Source organism: Canis lupus, chromosome 4 (genome assembly GCF_003254725.2).
Source record: "Canis lupus dingo isolate Sandy chromosome 4, ASM325472v2, whole genome shotgun sequence".
Lineage (NCBI taxonomy): Eukaryota > Metazoa > Chordata > Mammalia > Carnivora > Canidae > Canis > Canis lupus.
In genome coordinates, this window is record NC_064246.1 from 28,824,641 (window position 1) to 28,844,991 (window position 20,351).

The window sequence follows — 20,351 nt, forward strand, 5'->3', positions numbered from 1 at the left end:
ATTTATTCAACTTCGTCTTTTGTCCAGTGAAGAAAGTCGCAACCAGACAAGATAGGTGAATTGTCCTTGGGCAAGATGAAAAAGAAGTCTCTAGGTGTCCCTGCAGCAATCCATTCTGTGTCAGCATTAATTTCAAAACGGTGTCTGCTTGTTTTTTTTTTTTTAATAAAAATTCTGATACACTCCTGGCTGTTGAAAAGTATGAACAGATCCAAAAGTCCTGCTTACAGAGCATTGTACCACTGCAAGTGTGTGTTGTTCCTTACTCCCATTTTACAGATGAGCAAACTGAGTATGATAACGATCATGAAATTAGTGAGCGCTGCTGCTGGCCTGTCTGCCTCCAAGTCGTCTGCCCGTCACTTTTTTTGATCCCCGAACACCATTTCAAATTACAGTGGCCTCTAGTAGACCACAAGCTACTGAAAAGTTAGAGATCCAAAAAATTAAAAAAATTTAAAAATTAAAAAAAAAAAAAGAAGAAGAAAGAAAAGTTAGAGATTGCATCTTATTTGTCTCTGGCAACACCAGAGCTTGAAGCAGCCCTTGGCTCAACGTTGCTTCCGTGAAAGACGAGTAGGATTCAGAGAGGGCCGTACATTGATCCAACAAATGCTTAGAAACCAAAGATAAACATTTACCCCCTTAAGCTGAATGAACACTTATAGAGAATGATTTGTTTTATTGCAAATGTTTGGGGAATAAAAATCTGGACAAATCTTATTGAAAGAACGTGAATGAAGGTATAATTGCAGTGACGGGCTACCCTCCAAATTTACATCTAGAGATGGTGATAGAAGGAAGGTAGCAACCACTGAGGGAGTATGTCCTTACCAGTCGACCTGATATAACTGACACACGCACCTCTGTGTGCATGTGTGTGCATGTGCGCCAGTGTGTGTAGTAGTAGTAGTAGTAGTAGTAACTAGACGATTTGAGATAATTGTTTGAAATTTGTTAAGAATCTGCATACATGAATATGAATATATGGGAAGAAGTGCAATTTTAATGTTTTTTGTGTATATATACATATATATATATATATATATATATATATATATATATATATATTAACCCTTCTTTAGAGGTTCTTAACAAGTAGTCTCAATAAATGTGATTTGACTGGTAATGAACACATTGAGTGCCTCCAAAGTGCCCTCTTTGTCCTTTTGCATAGCTTCCAGCCATCCCTTGTCATGACATTTGTCACTTACTTAAACGAGCTCTCTTTTCCACTTATGTCACCAAGGTGAACCTCACCCACGCCCCGGCATGTGAGACCCAGAAACTCCAGAAGGAGAGGGTATTTTAAGCTAAGTTTGTATGATATGTAAAACTGTAGTCTTTGCCTCCCAAGGATCGCAAGGAATAGAACTGTGAAGGCGGGTTAGCACGTTGCTTGGCACAGGGCACGGGCTCCAGCCCCAGCCACTACTTATTAACGCTCGGTGGGGAGGGGGCGAATCCCGGCTGCAGGTGGGAAAGGCGGGGCAGAAAGAAGGGCCTGGCGACCAGATAATGCTCATTTTGTCCAGGTCTCCTGGGATTGTTTTGGTAATTACTGCAGCTTCTTCAACAGCTTGTGACTTGTCCGGTGCCAGGGAACCTGGATTCGCATTGTGTGATGCATAATTCATACGGCATGGACAGCAATTATGAGCTAATTGAGGGGTGTAATGTTTAAAGAAAGGATCCATTATGAGGAACATAAGGGACATTGGGAGGGAAGACGCTCTTGAATCCATGGAGGCTCATTCTCTCTAATTCAGCTTTCTTTAAGTTGACTCTAATTGTCTCTTGAAGGGCACCGAAGTTCTCAGCTCCTGCAAGAGGCCCTAGGGGTGGGTGGCAGGAGATACTACTCCTGTGGGAAGAGGGTTCCGGGTGGGCTGGGTGGGCTCCTCTTCCTCGTGCTCTTGAGTGGTTAATGTACCTTACCTATTCCGGGCATACCTCACCCTACTGACAGCCATCCAGGTTAACACGAATGAGAGGGGTGTAGTGTTACCGTAACCATAATTTCTGAATCAAAAGTCAGGACCAGGGACGCCTGGATGGCTCAGCCGTTGAGCATCTGCCTTGGGCTCAGGGCGTGACCCCGGGGTCCTGGGATCGAGTCCTGCATCAGGCTCCCTGCATGGAGCCTGCTTCTCCCTCTGCCTGGGTCTCTGCCTCTCTCAGTGTGTCTCTCATGAATAAATAAATAAAATCTTTTTTTTTTTTTAAAAAAAAGGACTTTTTCCTGGGGAGGACAGAGACAGTCTGAGAAATATGGTTTGGTGAAGAATTATTGGAGTTTCCACTAGACAATCATATTTTGGAGGGATGAGGGGACATCCTACTTAAATGGGAACTTTGCTACAAAAATCCAGGAGCCTGTCTACCAAATGATAAGGAGCTCTGGGCTGGTAACAATCAAGCCTCGAGTCTGTCTGAGTTGATTAGCCTTTTGCCAAAAGGCCCTGGGGACGTCAGCACCCCTCTTTGGGATTCAGGTTCTCCATCCATACAGCAGGGAGAACCTGGAAGCTAGCCTTCTGCGGCCCCTTGGACTCTGATGCGCTCCTTCTGCGCGTTTGCTATCCTAGGCATCTCAACCTCTGCCTCGAGGGTTTAAATTATCTGGACAAATAAGTGTTTGTTTTCTAGGAACCAACTCTATGTGCCTTGAAACTCAGGGGATGCCTATAGTGTGGCCATAGCCCATTCACACGGCTGGAAGCCTTTTTTTTTTTTTTTCTTAAATCGGCGGTGAGAAGATAACTAAAGACATCACTTTTGCGTTGGCTCCCGTGACAAAGTTAGGTGCATGTCTCCACATACCGAATGGAAGATATTTTGTAAGGAAAGGGTCTGTGCCAGCTTCTGCTCCCTCTGGCGCAGGGGAGTTGGTAGTTGCGCCCATGATGTGCTATTTGTGGTGAGCTCTCTTTTCAGAACTCCACAGCCCTTCGCAGAGCTTTCCTTTGGGAATTGTTACATAAGTGCCATTTGAGCCTGTACATTCCCCCCCACCCCGAGATTTTCACATCCATCCATCACATCCACGTTTGCTATCCTAGGCTCTCTGCGCCTTCAGCCGGCCTGCGGGCCGCACCTCGCCAGCAGAGGCCGCTCTCAGAGGCGGGGGGGTGGGGGGGTGGGGGGGTGGGGGGCCACCCTGGGGATGCTCAGGCTTTGGAAATCCAGGGGGTTCTCAGAGCTTATTTTGTCCATGGAGGCCTGGTCCCTGGTCCCCGGCTTTCCCATCTCCAGAAATTGGACCTCCTGTAACTCCAACCCGGTTGCACGGAGGCGCGCCTGCCGTCGACGCATGTAGCTGGCTGGTGCGGCTCTTCATTGAAACGGAGCACCTGCCCGGTTTTGTGCCTTTGCATAATGAGGACACGTAGCATATTCGAAGTGGAGGTGGCCTGATTCTCTGCCCCTGGGGCTAATGCGGCTGTTTATACGGAGGAGCCAAGGCCGATCCTTCAACCGGAAGGTGCGCTGTCCTGCAGGCTGAAGCATTCACACCGGCCCTGCTGCTGATTTGAAACCATGTTCAGGTGGGTTTTGCCCAGAGTCATGGATCACCTCTGGCCTAAGCATTGCTTTCCTTTCTTCCCTCCCTCCCAACCTCCCTCCTTCCCTCCCTCCCTTCCTCCCCTCCTTCCCTCCCTTGCTCCCTCACTTCTTCCCTCCCTCACTCCCCTCCCTTCCCTCCCTCCCTCCTCTCCTTCCCTCCCTTCCTTCCTCCCTTCCCTCCCTCCCTCCTTTCCTTCCTTCCTTCCTTCCTTCCTTCCTTCCTTCCTTCCTTCCTTCCTTTTTTCTTTCTTCAAATAGCTTTTCCAACAATTTAAGAAATCCTTCCCCAAACCTCAAGAGAATGACAGAGATGACCTTCAGAAAGTGTGTGTCTATTTACCAAGTCTTGTTTTGGGGTTGGAGTGGGGTGGGGGGCAGTCAGGGTCAACACCAGGATACATCAAAGGGAACTCTGACTTCCCTCGAAGAGCCTGGGGCAGTCGCCTATGGCTGATTTTTCACATCCCTTTTTTCAGCAGTAACCACCGGCTAAGGCTCTGGAAGACAAACTCCTCCTAGTAGCGTGTCTCATCCTACGTGTAGGACGGAGGCCACAGGAGCAGAGATGTGCTTCTTGCCCCAGTTGCTCCTTTGGGCACAAGGATGGATGGCCTCTGCGAGTTACATCCTGGTGAGAATAACCGCTCACGAACACCCCGTATTTAATCTTTATTTTTGAGTCTTCCTAAGCGAGAAGTCGCAGTAAAGGAGAATTGCTGTGTTGCTCCAAGGGTTAATTAGACGTGGCCCAGAAAAAGCAATTTCCTTCTTTCTGCCTTAAATTTTGGGCTTTTCATTCTGAATGACTGTTGGCTTCTGCCAAATGGAGTAAGATAAATGCGAGCTCCTAATTTGAACTCCCCTCATTCTGTTCCCAGCTGCTATTTTGCAGTTTTCCCAAAAAGAGAAAGCTAGTGGATCTGCTGCTGTTGACTCTTCCCTTCTGGCTTGGGGGCCAGGTCTCTCTGGAAGGAGATGTGCCATGGTCCCTCTCTCGGCGGACTTGTCCTGCAGACGTTAAAATAATTTCCATCTCTTTTCTCCCCTCCCCGGTCAGACCAAACATCTTAATTGTGAAGTCTTGCCACTGGGTTCGGACTCCATCGAGGTGTCTAAAGCGACACTGAGATCTTTTTTTTTTTTTTTCCCAAAGGTTACAACTAATTCAAAATCCATCAGCTTGTGCGAACACTTAAAATTGTTCCCCTAAATGAAATTCATCTGCTGTCATGTTACTCAATTACTTGGTTTTCCAAGATCCTTCTTGGTTTCCTCATAAAACACGTGCCCCTTTGCTATGTTACAGATGTTCAAGCGTCAGCAAATTTTTGAGCTCTGCGCTAACTGTGCTATGCAGGGATGTCTTTAAAATCCTTTATTCGTTTCATTCATTCAAGCATTCATTCGTTGTGCTGAGCGTCAGTTACGAAGGGGGCAGATAATGAAGAGGAGCTCGTTCCAATGGTTGCCCTGCTCGTAAATGCCGCCAGATTGAACAGGTCCCCTCATGTGGGCCACCCATCAGCAACCGTCTTTGGGACTTAGATGATTTTTTTTTTCCAGCTTTGGCAACAGGAGGGACTTCTCAACAAACTGCTAGGAAGGGTCCCCTCTAGGAAAGCCCACCCGGGACATGGACAGAAGAGATGGCTTTGTGTGGCTTTCGTAAACTGTTTCACAAGTGTCCCTACCACCTTTGAAATAGGTTTTAATTTACAAAATAAGCCATTATAGTGCTTTGCAGTTGTCAAAGTGTTTCCACATACAGTTGAGCCTCACAACAAGCCTGCCAGCTACTACTCGCCCTTTCCTCATCTTTTCAGTACTGATAAGCACCTCGACCAAGGTCACACAGCCACCAGGTCACGGAGCTGGGACCAAAGCCCACGTCTCTCCCCCTGCCCCACCTAACAAAGCCTGATTTCTAAAATATTTTTATTTATTTATGTATTCATGAGAGACAGAGACAGAGAGAGAGGCAGAGACACAGGCAGAGAGAGAGAAGCATGCTCCCTGCCGAGAGCCCGATGTGGGGACTTGATCCCAGGACCCCAGGATCACAACCTGAGCCAAAGGCAGACGCTCAACCACTGAGCCACCTGGGGGCCCCAAGCATGAGGATTTTTAAAGCCTCCCTAAGTGACTCCGATGTGTAGCTAAGGTTGAAAACCACTGATACAGGTGAATGGCTTACACCAAAGTGCCCTTTTATGCTTTCAGATGACCTAGGGGTGTTACAGTCACGATGGCACCATATGCATCGCTGTGAACTAACGAGGACAGAGCAAAGGCTGGCCCAGGGATGCCCCCTTAGCAGGTGAGGGCCATGCTATGTGAGCAGAAACTTGGTAGAGACGAGTGGTGGGGCCTCGTCCCACGCACACAGTAGGGCCAGGAGAATCTCACGGGATCTGGCTGTGCTGTGGCAGGTAGCCATGCGTGCCGGGGTCAGGTGCAAATCCAGTATGAGAAAGGCTGCGTGATTTTTCATGTTAGATTAATGTTGTTAATTCACTTCTGGTTTTAGGGCTTATTTCTTAATCTGTAATGGTGTTTTTGTTTGCCATCAGATATAAACGATAAGCAGGGGACATTTATACTTCCTTTGGTTTGTATAGATGTAAGCAACATTCAAATATAATAAGGTAATATCGGGGGCCTGTGGAAATCTGCTTTAAGGGGGTCCTAGGCTCTTCTGAGTTTGGGGAATTATAGCATCTGCTCTGTAGAAGCTGGTTTTATGTGCCCTGATTTGGGTCCACAGATCTCCCCACCCCCACCTCCTTGGTATGTGGGAGGTTTGGGGGCAATCCCAGCAAGCCCCAGGCTGGACAGCCATGAGGGAGCTTATCTGACACTGGCCTATCCTCTGCCCCTTGGGTTGAAACAGAAGTTATCTTTGAAGATTTTTTAGGCAATAATTAACTGTAATTTCAGGGGAAGGAGATTTGGTCAGTTTCTACACAGTGCAAATTGGCCTTCCCTATCTGTCTTGGAGGGAGCTTTGTGTTCAACTCTGTTATCGGGCGCTTTCCTGGAAGCATTGTTTCCCATTTCAATATAATTGCTTCAAAATAATGTGAAGAGATCAATTGCCACTTGTCAGCTATAATTTTCTGCCACTGAAAAAAAGTAATGTGGGAGGAAAGCAAACTATAAGATGCCTTATTAACCACAACAGAGGGAGGGGTGAAGCTGCCTCTTCCTCCGAGAGGGGCTCATCTGTGAGTGCCCCATCCGTTCACCTTGTGTCCCTGCGGCCCTCCCCACCTCGAACCTACGCCTGCGGCTTCTCTTCCTGGCCAGATCCTGCCCGTCCTTCCAGGGCCAGCTCTAATTCCAGGCCCCAAACATCATCCAGACCTCTCCTTCCTCCCCGATCCTTGGTTTACCCAACTCTTAATGCATTTATTTGACAAATACTGATTGAGCACCGACGTATATGTGGGAAGGCTTTGGGCAGCAACAAGACACAAACCTCAGGGTTTAGACAAAGAAGTGTTGATTTTCCTCAACAAAAGGTGTCTGTGGACAGATTGGGAGTCAACCTCTCAGGATCTCTGGTGGCCTTCCAACAGACGTGGCCCCCCTGGTTATTCCCAACCCAGCCTCTGGGCACCAAATCTTCATTTGAAGCAGGAAGAGGGGGGAACAGAGGTGTCTTCCACGAAGGTCCCTTTGGTTGGGAATCCCAGCATTTCTCAGGACTCTTGGCAGAGTTTGTAAATCAGCTTCCTTGAGGTATGATTGACACAGCAAACTGTACGTATGTGACCTGTACCTTTTGATCAGTTTTGAGAAGCGTAAACACGTGGAACTATCATCATGATCAAGATGGCGAGTGTATCCTCTTCCCCAACAAAATCTTTTCCAGAAGCTTACCACCCACTCTGAAGATTTAGACATTTTTTGTTTCTGTTTCGTTGGCCAAACTTGGTCCTAGGGCCACTCCTAACTGCAAAGGAAGCTGGGAATACAGTGCTTTGGTTTCCAGAAGACAAGGGAAAGGGGATAGAGTGCCAATGTTGGGCCAGCTAATGAGTCCTGTCTGCCCAACCTACCGTTCCAAATGGAGAAAAGACTTGTCACGCAGCTGGTGGTCAGTGCTCTCAGACTCTTACTTGGCATGACCTGGCTGTATCAGTGCTCCAATGTTATAGTAAACGGCCAGGCTGCTCTGCACTCTTCCCTTGAACTTAAAATTAAAAGAACAGATTCCCTCCTTTGCCCCAGTTGCCTACCCATCTACCCAAGCTAAGATGAAGGAAGGGAACTGAATCAATGTTCACCGTGTACTTCCTATACTGGATGTTTCCTGGGTGTCCCATCCTTTCGACGACTCTGTGTACATGGCGTGGGAAGTGTGAGTTCTCTCATCTTTTACCAAATGAGGGAATTGAGACCCAGAAGCGGCTCGCGTGGAATGGCACAGCTCATAAGTCAGCAAGCCACGGGCACGGCCAGCCCAAGACTGTCACCTGTTCTCTTTCTTTCCAAAGGAATCCATGCAGCAGGCTTGGAATGACATAGAAGGTGTGGATTCATGGTCTGACTCCCTCAGGCTCAGAGAGGTGAGGTGACCTGCCCCAAGTCTGCAGCTAGAGAGAAGCAAATCTGGAATCAGAGTCCTCATCTGCTGGTCTCCTGGTCGTTGTTTGTTCTGCAGTGCCCAGCACCTGGCTGTGGTGTCAATGGGGGAAAAAGGCCAAGGAAGGGCAGGAAGCAGTGACCAATCCCAGGGAAAGAGGACTCCAATATTCAGCATAACTTGGCGCTTTGAACTGGCTGCAGGCCCTCACGAGCCCTTCCCACCCCACAGGTCCCCCCTCCCTCTCTAACGCAGGGATCACTCAGCACCTCCCGAAGGCCACTGATGCTGGGCTGGTTCCTGACACTGCTTCTGGAGGATCTGCAGTGCAGACGTTAGGAGTGGGAACAGACTCCCTGAACTGGAATCTTGACTGGCTGTGTGAGCTTGGGCAAGGCATACAACCTCTCTGTGCCCGTTTCTCCACCCATGAAATGGGGACGATTGTCCCACTGCTTCTGTGGGTCTGCTGTCTCATTGGAGGTAGCAACGTGTTCCTGGTGTGTCACCCACAGTCAGTACGGGTGAGCCATGGCGGGGAGCATGGAGGGTAAGAACTGGGGGTGCAGGGTAAGACCCCACTCATCTCCACAGAAGGCCAGGTCCATACATTCAGGCACCCTCAGGTGACTTTCCCAGGCTGTCCCCAACCTGTTGATGCAAAACCCTGTTTGTGACACCTGCCCAGGGAGACCTGACCACCTGGGGCTTCTGGTCATGATCAGTCAGCATTGTGCCAACCTACTTTAGTCCTGAGTCTGAGAATTTGGGACACTACACTCAGAAGGGTGGAGGCACCCCTGAGCTTTGGGATAAGAGTTTATTGCTAGTGATTGTACTTACCCATCCACTAGGGGCCTTTCCTTTCTTTTTCTTTCTTTTCTTTTCCTTTCTTTTCTTTTCTTTCTTTTCTTTTCTTTTCTTTTCTTTTCTTTTCTTTTCTTTCTCTTTCTTTCTTTCTTTCTTTCTTTTTTCTTTCTTTCTTTCTTTCTTTCTTTCTTTCTTTCTTTCTTTCTTTCTTTCTTTCTTTCTAAATTTTATTTTACTTAAATTCAATTAACACCGGGGTCTTTTACAGAGAGTGCAAGATTCTCAAAGAAGACAAGGCCCTAGAGGAGAGGCCGTGGGAAATGCTTGCAGAGGCAAGAAATTGTCCTTCCTGGGAACTGTCAAGAGATCTCAAAGCAGGGAAACCCTCCAGACTGGTCAATCCTGCCTTCTCAATAAACATATCAAGTAGGTTTCTTGGAGTAAGACCAGGCATTGAAAGAGAGAAAGAGAGAGAAGATCCAAAGTCAAAACCAATTTGAATAGGTTGCATGCTGTGAATCTCCCTGACTGTTCCCGTGACAGGTGACAGCCGGGTAAGCTGCAGGAACCCCTTTAGGGGACCACCTCTCTGGTCCTGGGTGTGGGAACTCTGGTCTCATCAGCCTCGGGTCATCAGCTCACTGGTTGCTGGGAGGGGCTCAACAGGGCACGCCGGGTCCTGGCCTTTGTTTTCCCCTCTGGATAATGGGGCTGGTCTTCGTGGTGCTCAAATGGAACCAGAGAGCCTGGAGCAGAGCCCTTAATGAGGGCCGCTGGATGATGAAAGAGCCCTGAAGCTCCAGCCACCATCCCTGCGCTTTGGAATAAATGCGGCCAGCTTGGGGGACGCGCACAAATAAATTTGAATAGCAAGACACAAATGCGGCCCTTAACTCCGACGAGCAAATAGAGTTTAATAAAGAGGTAAACTGAGACCGCTTTTATTTATTGCTGTGTAAATGTGTTTCAGAAGGTACTGGCTTTCTGCTGCTGCAGAGGCCGGCTCCTCCGCAGCCCTGCGCCCATGCCTGCCGCGCTATTAGAGCCGTAATGAATGAGCCTGGGTGAGTGCGCTCTTCAGGAGGACTGCGGAGGTACAAGATTAATGAGATGAGAGCATTGAAAGGTGCAGCCGGCCCCTGTTTCCCAGCCGCGTGCGATGTCTGCAGCAGCACCTCTGGCTTTGTTTGCTCCACGGCGGCTGACGGGGCTGCTGCGTGGAAGCGGCCCCACATCCCGGCTGCAAAGGCACCTGCCTCCCATCGGCTTTCACCTCCGCCTGATTCGCGGGGACCCCCTTCCTGACACCGCCCCCCGCCCACGCAGGCAAGCTGTCCCCACTGCTGCCTCTCTGTCCTTCCCACCACCCTGGCCTGATCGAGTCCCCGACAACCCCCCCGCCCCTGCCACGTTCAGGTTTTATTTCACAGCTTCTGCGCACCCCTCTTTGGGGATGCTGATGGGCTCCCTGCTTGGCATACAGATGCCGGCAGCGCCTTCAAGGATGGGAGCTGTGCTGTAGGGGAAAGGCGGGGTATTCTTTGCTGTCCTGGGGGTCCACGGGGCGGAGCAGCTGCCCAATAAAGCCCAAGCGATGGTGGGCCACCGTGAAACCACCCAGGGGTGAGATGGACTTGCCCCAGTCAGGAAATCATAGATTATTTAATGTATAGAAAGATTATTTGGAGGCTGGAACAAGTCTAAGCTTTCCTGGGCTCCCTCTGTATACATCAGCTATGTGATTTCGTGATTAGGAGGTGGGTGTTACACTCATTTGATAGATATGGGCACAGAGGCTCAGAGGGTGGAGAAATAGGCCCGGGTCATTAGGCCAGGAAGGGCCAGATTAGAGACCCCACTCTTCAGTGAGAGCATGTTTTCTCCCTTGTTCTCAGACCACATCTGCACTGTCTTGGCTTGACGTGCAGAACGTTTCTGCTGGGTGGAGAGCAGGTGCCGGCCAAGGAACAGACATCACTGCCCACCAGGTACAAATAGCAGTGCTGGGGGTGGGGGGGTGGCTGGGGGATGGCACAAAGAGCATAGGCAAGAGGAGGCTGTGTGACCCGGGCAAGTCGTTTCACCTCTCTGAGCCTCAGTTTGTCCACCTGTCCAAAGGGTATAATAACAGTACCTATTTTGTTGCATTCTTGTGACCAGCAAGTCAGATCCTACAGAGAAAATACTTAAAAACATGGGGCCAAATCTCACTATAGGTTCAATAAAAAGAAACCTGTGTGTGTGTGCTCTACATGAACAGCAAGAACCCTGAACACAGGTTTGGAGTACCGGTGCACCTCGGAGATACCTTGGGCTCAGTTCTGGACCCCCGCGATAAAGCAAATCACGCAAATAAAGCGGATCCAATGAGCTTTTGGGCTTCCCTGTGTGTACAAAAGCTACGTATGTGTATACAAAGGCTCTGCTGTAGTCTGTTTGGTGTGCAACGGCGTTATGTTTTAAACAATAATGTGCACACCTTACTTTAGAAATACTTTATTGTCAGAAAAACGCTAGCTATCAACTGGGCTTCCAGTGAGTCGCAATCCTTTTGCTGGTGGAGGGCTCTGGATGTTGATGGCTGGGCGGTGGCTGCTGAAGGCTGCGGCGACTGGGGCAGTTCCATGACATAAGGTGACAATGAAGTTTGTCACATCCACTGACTCTCCCTTTCACTTGAACACTTGGAGGCCGCTGTAGGGTTATTAATTGGCCTAATTGCAATATTGCTGTGTCTCCGGGCCTAGAGAGGCCTGAGGAGAGGGAGAGAGACAGGGGAATGGCCAGTGGGAGGAGCAGTTAGGACGCACACGTTTATGAAACCTGCTGTCCTATCAGGGTGCAGTTGGTGATGCCCCCAAACATCCCAATAGTAACATCAAAGATCACTGATCCTGGATCACTGTAACAGATGTAATAAAAATGAGAAAGTTTGAAATATGGCGAGAATTACCAAAACTTGACACAAAGACAGGAAGTGCACAAATGCTGTTGAAAAAAAATGGCACCAATAGACCTGCTTGATGCACGGTCGCCACAAACCCTCAGTTTGTAAAAAAAAAAAAAAAAAAAAAAAAAAAAATGCAGCATCTACGAAGGGCAAAAAAAAAAAAAAAAAAAAAACCCGAAGTATGTCTGTACCAAGAAAGAAAAGTTCAGCTCCTTTTTCCAGCCTAAGATGGACCCAGGTCGGGCCATGTTGGCGATGAGCTGGGGAGGCTGGGGGGGAACTGGTGGTTGGATGGGAGCTCATCATGTATTTGTTCAACAGACGGTTGTGGATCAGCTAAGTACCTGCTCCCACGTTGGGTGCAGACGATAGAGCAGTGACCAAAACAGCCACTGGGAGAGTCTTCAGAAAGCTCCCTGACTAGTAACACATAGTGTGGCAGGTGGCCAGGGCTGCCCAAGGAAACAGGGGAAGGCAGAGAGGGGCACACGGGGGACCCGAGTTGGGGGAGGCCTTGAACAGCTGGCCAGGCATGGCCTCACGGAGATGACATTCCAGGAATGAGAGTGAGCCAGGTGGACAGTGAGCCGAGTGTGCATCTGGGCAAAGAACTTTCCAGGCAGCAGCAAGAGTAGCAGATGCAAGGCCCTGCAGTGGGGGTGTGCCCGGAGCAGCTGAGGGTGGTCAGCATGGCTGGGGCAGAGGGGACAAAGGGGAACAACTTGGAGCAGCTGCCAGGAGCCAAATTCTCTAGGCTTTGCAGGCACCCTGGACCAGGGACTTTGACCTCCACTCCCACAGGGAAGGATGACCTCCAATTAACTGGTGGAGGTGGTCAAGGTGCAGGGCCAGGGCAAGTTGAGGGAACCGTGACCAGGGTTGTCTGGCCCCCCAAGAGGGCAGGAGTAGAGAAATAGTAGATAAGGCTGGATGGAGACTAGAGAAGAGATTTTTAAGAGGCTTTAAGAGGCTGAGAAACTCCACATAATTCTACAGGCCTTAAGTTGTCTGTGGGGGCCGCGGAAGGCCACAAGCTGGTGGGCTCAGCGTAGACTCTCTGAGAGACCGGAGGCCTGGACGGGAGCGGAAGCCATGCCAGGGCAAAGAGCATGTCGACGGCATCATGTGGGTCTGGCCATGGGAGCTAGGAGAGGGCAGAGGGGAGAGGAGCATCCAGGGGTCCCACCCAGAGGCAGGAGTGGAAGCTGACCGAGCTGATGGCCAGGTCGGAGCCCAGCCCCAGCCCTTCGGCCCACATTAATGCTCATTAGCGCATCCTCTAATGTACCAAGAAATTGAATTTCCTACAAAATAACCAGCCAAGTCTCAAGGGAGCCAGGAACCCCATTCATCATAGCCCAGCTTCCTGGGGACCGCGTTGCTGTCCACCCGTGGATTTCCTTCAGTGGGATGCTGGCCTACTGTGGGAAGAGCGGCTAATCGTACCTCTGTAGGTTGGGGTATTTTTTTTTCCACTGGATCTGCAGTTTCTGGGTAAACAGGCATCAAATCAGCAGTCGGTGTGAGCCAAAGGAAAGTTTGCAAACTCACCATGTGGCTCAAATTAAGTGAGTGGTGCAGTCACTAGAGCATGTGTACTAAAACACAAACATTAGAATGTCAGAGTTGAGGATACTCTTTCCTTGTGGCCTTTTAGGGAAGGCAGACGTCAATGTCCTTTCGTGTTTCTCTTCTTTTGAATTCCAAGTAAAAACATCACTGGCAATATTTCTGATGCAACCTCACCTCACCTGGTCTGCCTCCCCAGGGCAGTTGTGCATGTACAGCGTGTGTGTGTGTGAGAGAGGATGGGAAGGTGTGTGGGTACACGTGTATGGCTGTGGGTAAGAATGGGGAGCTGGTGGAAACGTGGATGCAGGCCTAAGTGGGTTTGCAGCCATTTGAGTGTGTGTGTGTGTGTGTGAGAGAGAGAGAGGCTGCATGCAAGTGTGCAGGTGCATACACGTGTGCGCCATTGTGTGCATGTGTGTGACTGCAAGTGTGCACTGTTGTGTGCATTTATGTGAGTGTGTGCATGTGTGTCTGTCTCAAAGTATGGGTATGGGAGTGTGTGGGTGCACACATGCTTGTGTGCATAAGCACTCGCATGTGCACGTGCATGTGTGTGTATGCATGAGGGGGTGCGAGCGTGGCGGGCCGGCGGGGGTGTGTGTGTGCATGTGTGCCTATATTGTGTGTGTGGATGAGTGAGTCTGTGCACATGCGCGTAGCGTGCGGAGGGGTGCATGAGGGCGAGTGTGCGCGCGCACAGCCCAGCTCTGTCTCCTAGCAGCCCGCCTGTCATCTCCCTCCCGCATCCTTCCGCGCCTGCCCCAAGGCTGCGCCCAGAAAGCAATCAGGACTCCCATTTGTATCCTGCCTGTCACGCACGAGGCTGCTGGGCAGGCGGGGTGGGGGTGCCGGGCTCTGATTCTCCACGCCGGAGCCTCCCCTCAAATAGGGGGCTTGGCCGTCCTGGGGGGGGGGCGGCAGGCTTCCACGGGCTCCCAATTACTGGCACCTCCGGAGCGGCTTATGGAAAAGGCATTGGTTGCCATGAGGAAGATATTCCGCTGGAGCCTTCCCGTTCCCCACAAAAAGAACCTTCTGCATATTATACACATTTTTCAATGTAATTATCCCCAGCCCACACACACAGCTTGGAGGATTAAAACATAAAATACAGTCTGCTCCCCGCACATGAGACCGGCGCTACAACTGGCATCATAATAAATACATGAAGTGGCCTCTCCTCTCCTCCCCCTGCTCCCCCACCTCGCCGATCCCTCCCCTCCTCCCCTCCTCCTGCACCCCATCTCTCCCCCCCCTCCCCTCCACCTCTGCCTGGTGCTGGGCTTGTTTGGCTTCTGTCTCTGGATCCCATCCATCCCGTCCCGCAGCACCCCACTCCCAGCACAGCCCTCGGGAGGCAGCATCCTCGTGGTGGGGGGTGGGGGTCACTCCCAGGCTGTGGCCACCGCTGTGGAAGGAGGGTTTTGTCTGTGGCAGAGGGTTCTGGGCGGGGGGGGGGGGGGGGGGCGGGGGGAAGGACCGAGGGAGATTTTATAAGCAAATGGCTTCGTGGCTCATTGGAGGGACGTTAGGAAGCATCCTGGAGCACCTAAAACCCAGTGCCCGGTGCGAAGGGAGGGACGGGCGGCAGCTGCGGCCCTGCGGGGCGGGTGACTGCAAGCCTCTCCGGTTGCTAGGGAACCCTGAGACCGCTTGTCTTCGATCCGGATCCACCTGGGATTTCCAGTTCTAGAGCCACGGAGGCTGTGCGGCCCCAGGGCGGCGGGCAGGGGCCCAGGCTGGCCCTCCCTGAGGTTGCTTGAGAGCAGCCCACGCCGGGATGGCCTTCCCACCGAGATGCTGCCGCCCGCCGGTGACAGTGCTCCCGTTTGGAACCGGAGCCGATCTGATCTGTTTGGGGCTCAGCAGCCCCCTTCCCTGTCCCCGCATTCCAGCACCAGCCCGGCCCTGGGTATCGGTGCTCTTGCACACATGTACTTTTTCGGGAGCAAGGACTGGGGATTTCTCCTCTGAGCCCAGCAGGGCACCCTTTAATACTACTTAGCTCCCGTTAAATAATTAAAGGTATGGGTGTGGTCTTTGTCCGCATCACTTAGGTGTTGGAGGCTGGTTCCATTCGCTTTAACTTTTACTACACATGGACTATTCCAGGTTTTGGCTCAGGGTCCAGTTTTTGTTCCGGTGGGGATGGAATACTTCCCCAGAGGTCGAAGTCAGTCTTGGGTAGCAGAAAAGGTGGGTGGACTTGAGTTCCCATGACAGCTCTGCCCCTTAAGGGGATAGCGGACAAGGCATTGACCCCAGTCAATCAGTTTCCTTATCTGTAAAATGGGCTCACTGGGGATTAGAAAAAATAATATAGAGAAAGTGCTGATCCCGGTGAATGTTGCCACCCCTCGAAGCCTGGGCCCAGGGCTGGCTGTTCTCTGCCCTGCATCCTTGCTCACCTACCTTCTATCCTGCCGGGAGCTGCCCTCAAGCCCTCGAGCCCTGGAGCCTGCCTGAACTTTCCATTCTGAACCTGGGCCAGACCCTACCCTGCTGGTAAAGCGCTGGCTGAAGGTGTAGGCTTTCAAGGAATCTGCAGCTGTTTTCCCCGTTTTATGGCAATCTGGTGACTGCCCACAGACCTGCTTGCCCAGGCCGAGTGCTGAGGCCTGGGCTCACCCAAGGGGGATGCTCCCTTCGCCCAGCTGCACAGGCTCTGTGACCCCCATGGAAAAGAGACTTAGCCCTGCAGCCTTGGTTTTTGGGGTAGTGGCATCAAAGCTACGCCTGACACGATTTCCCTGCAGCACAGCCCAGAAGGGAAGACTCTAGCATCATCTTGTCAACTCCTTTTCATCATCTTTGCAGTCCCTCTGGGGGAAGGGGAGGGGTGTGGGGAACTAATGATCAATTAAGCACCCAGCTGCCAGCTCAGGGCCTGGCACACTGAGCTGCCTCCTAAATATTTGTCGAATGGAAGAGTAGATGCCTTTAGGCTATAATCTCATCTTGGTAAACCTAAGGGGTTTTGTATCAGCCCCACTTTGCAGATGGGGAAACTAAGGCACAGGAAAATTAAACGTCTCACCCACAGGTGTACAGTCAACTCACAGGGCTCAGATCTAAGCCATGGGGACGCTTGGGTTTCAACCACTCTGTGGACATTCTCTCATCACACTGGGCCATTTTCCTGGCACCAAGGTGACACAAGGGGACCGAGAATGTAACTTGGGGCATCAGCCACATGGCCCAGGCTGAGGGCACGATGAGGACCCGTTATCAGAGCTTTTCCCAGCCTTGTTTGAAATAGTTAACAAGTCCAAGGTGAGTGGAAATGGGCAGAGAAGGATGGAGGAGGAAGTGAGGAGCGAGGAGGGAAAGGTGCAGGCTGAGCCAGATGATGGATCAACAAGCTCCGCATCAGAGAGCGCCGTCTGTCCTGCTCTTCCAGGTCCTCAGGGGTGTTTAGAGGACAGGCCAGCTGGACAACGGCACAGGGGGGGCCGGTTCGTGCAGAGCCCTAAAGCATCCCTAGAAGTGCAGTAAGACAGGGACTCTTTCTCCTTCCCTAGGACCCCCGCTGGGGTCAACGCCTAGGGTGGGGAAGACACCGTGCACACCTGTGGACAGTAGGAGCAGTACAGGTGGGGGTGGAGAGACTCCCCCCAGGGCAGGCCTGAGTGTTGACGGGATTCAGGGTAGGCAGCCCCCAGTTGTGCCACTCTGGCATATTGGTTATTTTGAATTGAAGTTACGTAAGAAACAGGGATGCAAGAAGGCCGTTCTGACCGCCTTTGTCTCTCTGAAAGCGGGAGCCACACTCCCCGTGGGAAGGGTGCCCTCCCTGCACCTGGAGAGTAGAAGGCATCCTTGTGGCCAGAGGTAGGAGATTCGGGACCCAGAAGGCTGTAGAAACAAACCCTGTGACTTCATTGAGTTGCTACCCAAGCCCCAACTTCTTCGCCTTGTCTGTTCTTCACTAATCCATTGTTTCTTTGTCTAAAAGGTATAAAAGCTGCCTGCTTTGGTCATTTCTTTGGGGGTCTCATGTCTTCGGGGGTAATTTATACGAAATTAAATTAAATTTGTTTTTCTCCTATTAGTCTCTCTTTCATCATGGCAGCAGTGAGGGAGGCGAGTGTCTCAGCCAAGAACCCAGAAGGGTGGAGGGACACTTACGTTTCCTCTCCCATTGTAGTCACGTCTCCTCACCCCCCTGCCTTCTACAGAGGGTGAGCACAGCCCTGACTGTGGGACTTCTGGCTGCTAAATGGGTTGTGTACGTTTGGGCGAGAGTGGAATAGCTCAGAGCAAGAAAGGAGAAACTAAAGCAGGCTCCCCCTTCCTTGCTTTGTATCCTCCTGCTCTGCAGAGCTTGGCCTGGTCTCTAAATTCCCACTAACCGGATATTTGGAAAATGTTGGTGTGAAATTATTTTACAGTTGGCCTGGAGTCTGACTCAGAAGTGTTTGGGGGAGTATCCTTCAACAGGATCAGCCTCCTTAGGGCCCCTCCCTCTGCATCTTTAACCCCTGCAAAGGAGGGACTGTGGGTGTAGCAAATGTCATGCAGGGCTGTGCTCAACCCATAGTAAATGTAGGGGCAACAGACGAGAGCATGAACCAGGACCTGCCACGGCTGGTGAGGCAGGTGAGAACCGGGCCACCTGTCCCAGGGCTGTGCTTGTGTTAAGTCAAACAACCAGCTCCTCCTCCAGCACCCCCTCCCCGCAAAAAGTGAGAGAAGCTGGATTTGGAGCACTTGGTGGCTCCTGTGGTGGGAGCCCTCCCGCCATGGCTGATTTCACGCTCCCTATCTGACATCACTGAGGACGGGACTGGGAAGAGATGTGCTCTCACAAACCCAAGGGAGCCAGCTGCAGCGCATCACTGCCATGCCCACAGGCCCGGGTCCTGTGTCCACTACCCAGAGGGCAACCAGAGACAGAGACAGAAAAATGTAGTGACGTAGGTTGTGCATCCGAAAGCGATTTGTGGAAAGGGTAACAAACACTTAAAAAAAAAAAAAAGTCAAGACCTTCAGAAGATAGAGGAGAGAGAGCGATAAAATATTCTAGTTTTTAATTCTGTCCCCGGTTTCAAGCTTCGGTTGTGTCAGGAAGCTGGGGAGGGAGGGCAGTGGAGGAGTGGCAGCCTGCCTGTGTCCGTGGGGCCCGGCAGGGAGGGGCTGTGTGCTGCAGGAAGGCGGCTACTGGACAGTCGACGGGGCTCATGCTCGCTGACCTGCACGCGGGCCCCTGCTCAGCGGGCTCTTCGTGGTGCAGCTTGAACTTTATGTACCTTTTTCACAGAGACAGATAGTGTAGATCCTTCCAGACGGCCACATGGACAGGGCCGCACAGTCCATGGGAGGGGGGCATGCAGCCTGAGCTCCCTTAACTTGTCCACTCCCTCTCTTCTCCCTCCGGGTCCCTGCGTAGGGACTCTGCATTGGGAGGAGAGCACCCAGTCCTCACTGCCACGCTGAGGGACCGCTCAGAATTTCCTGGTGACTCTCAGCAGGCCTGATGCATCTTCCATAGCTGAGGGGACAGTAGGGTCTTCAAGGCCTAGCTCCAGGGCCGCCTCCTCCATGTCAGGATTTGACCTCCCTAACTCTCCGAGCTCTTAGCTTGTGTTCTTTTGTGTCTTTAAAGACAAGGCTTATACCTGGAAATCATCTCCATGTCTGCTGCACCAGGCAGTGAAAGATGAGCAATCGCATCAGCGAGGAGATGGGCTGATTCAAACATCCCCTTTGCAGACGGAGAAACAGAGGGCGGTCGCTGCTCCCTTTCTCATGCCTTATTCTATATCTTACAGTTTTCCCAAGTATTACGGCTTTGCCTGGGCCCTGGGTGCTTATCTGTACTAGAATGCCTTTCTCCCCATTGCCTATCTGGCAGGCCCCTATGCATCCATCAAGACCCGTTCCAACAATCCCTTCCTCTGTGAAGTCTTAACTGATTTATTCCTCTCTCCCACCTGCTGTGAGTAGAGTGCTTCCTCACCCTCTAGACCCCCTGAGCCGCTCAGTCCCCACCTCTGCAGCTGATCCTGTGACACAAACTGCAGTTCTGTCCCCAGGTCTGATCTCTGTCCACACTGAGGCCTCCTCCTAGGTGGGACTATGCCTGACCTTGGGAAAGATGACCTTGCAACGCTGGAGCAGGATGCAAGGGGAAGAGGGAGATGGACTTCTGAATTTTGGATTTTATATGCTACCTTGAGGAGAGGGTGTGTTTTCCTCCACCAGTCTCCCCAAACACTGCCCTAGACCACACACAGGCCTGGGGGGCCTGAAGAGGGCCCTTTGGTTTGACCTGGGGTCTTCTAGGTAGGACTTCTCCCATTAGGACCTAGAACTGAGACCTCGCTGATTTTATTCTTCATGATCTCCCCCTAGTTAAATGCTTTTGAAGAATAAAGGTTAGAATATACATTTCTGGAAGTTATAATAATTTGGGCCTAATTAAGATTAGAATTTATACTCACAAAACATACCATTGCAGACAGTTAAAAAGCATACCAAAGATCAGAAAATATTCATAATAAATGTATCTTACAAAGGACTTCTGGCCAGACTATATTAAAAAAAAATCTTTCAAATGAACAAGAAATGATAGCCCACAAAAAATGGACAAAAGATTTGAATAAACACTCTACAAAAGACTCTTATCGACATGTCAATAAGCAGAAGTGGCTTATCCTCAATGGTTATTTGAGAAACAAGTTAAACCCACAGTGAGATGCCACTGTTTAGAATGGCTAAAATCCAAAGGGCTGACAATACTAAGTGTTGACGAGAGCGTAGAGCAACTGAAACTTTCATACCCTGCCTCTGAAGATGGAAAGTGCTCCAACAAACGTGGGATACCATCAGGCTCTATTAAAGTGGAACCTACACATAGTCTGT

At 50.8% G+C, this 20,351-nt stretch overlaps 1 long non-coding RNA gene across 2 annotated transcripts; it reads left to right on the top strand.

The window, feature by feature from the left end:
- The first annotated feature begins 3,158 nt into the window (after nucleotides 1–3,158).
- Nucleotides 3,159–9,900, top strand: LOC112651736 (uncharacterized). 2 transcript variants are annotated; one of them, XR_004815326.2, is made up of 3 exons: nucleotides 3,159–3,548; nucleotides 4,044–4,198; nucleotides 5,788–9,900. It is a non-coding gene; the product is annotated as an uncharacterized LOC112651736 (long non-coding RNA). The 2 variants fall into 2 exon arrangements; XR_007410177.1 differs by having other exon boundaries at nucleotides 4,047–4,198.
- Nucleotides 9,901–20,351: the final 10,451 nt, after the last annotated feature.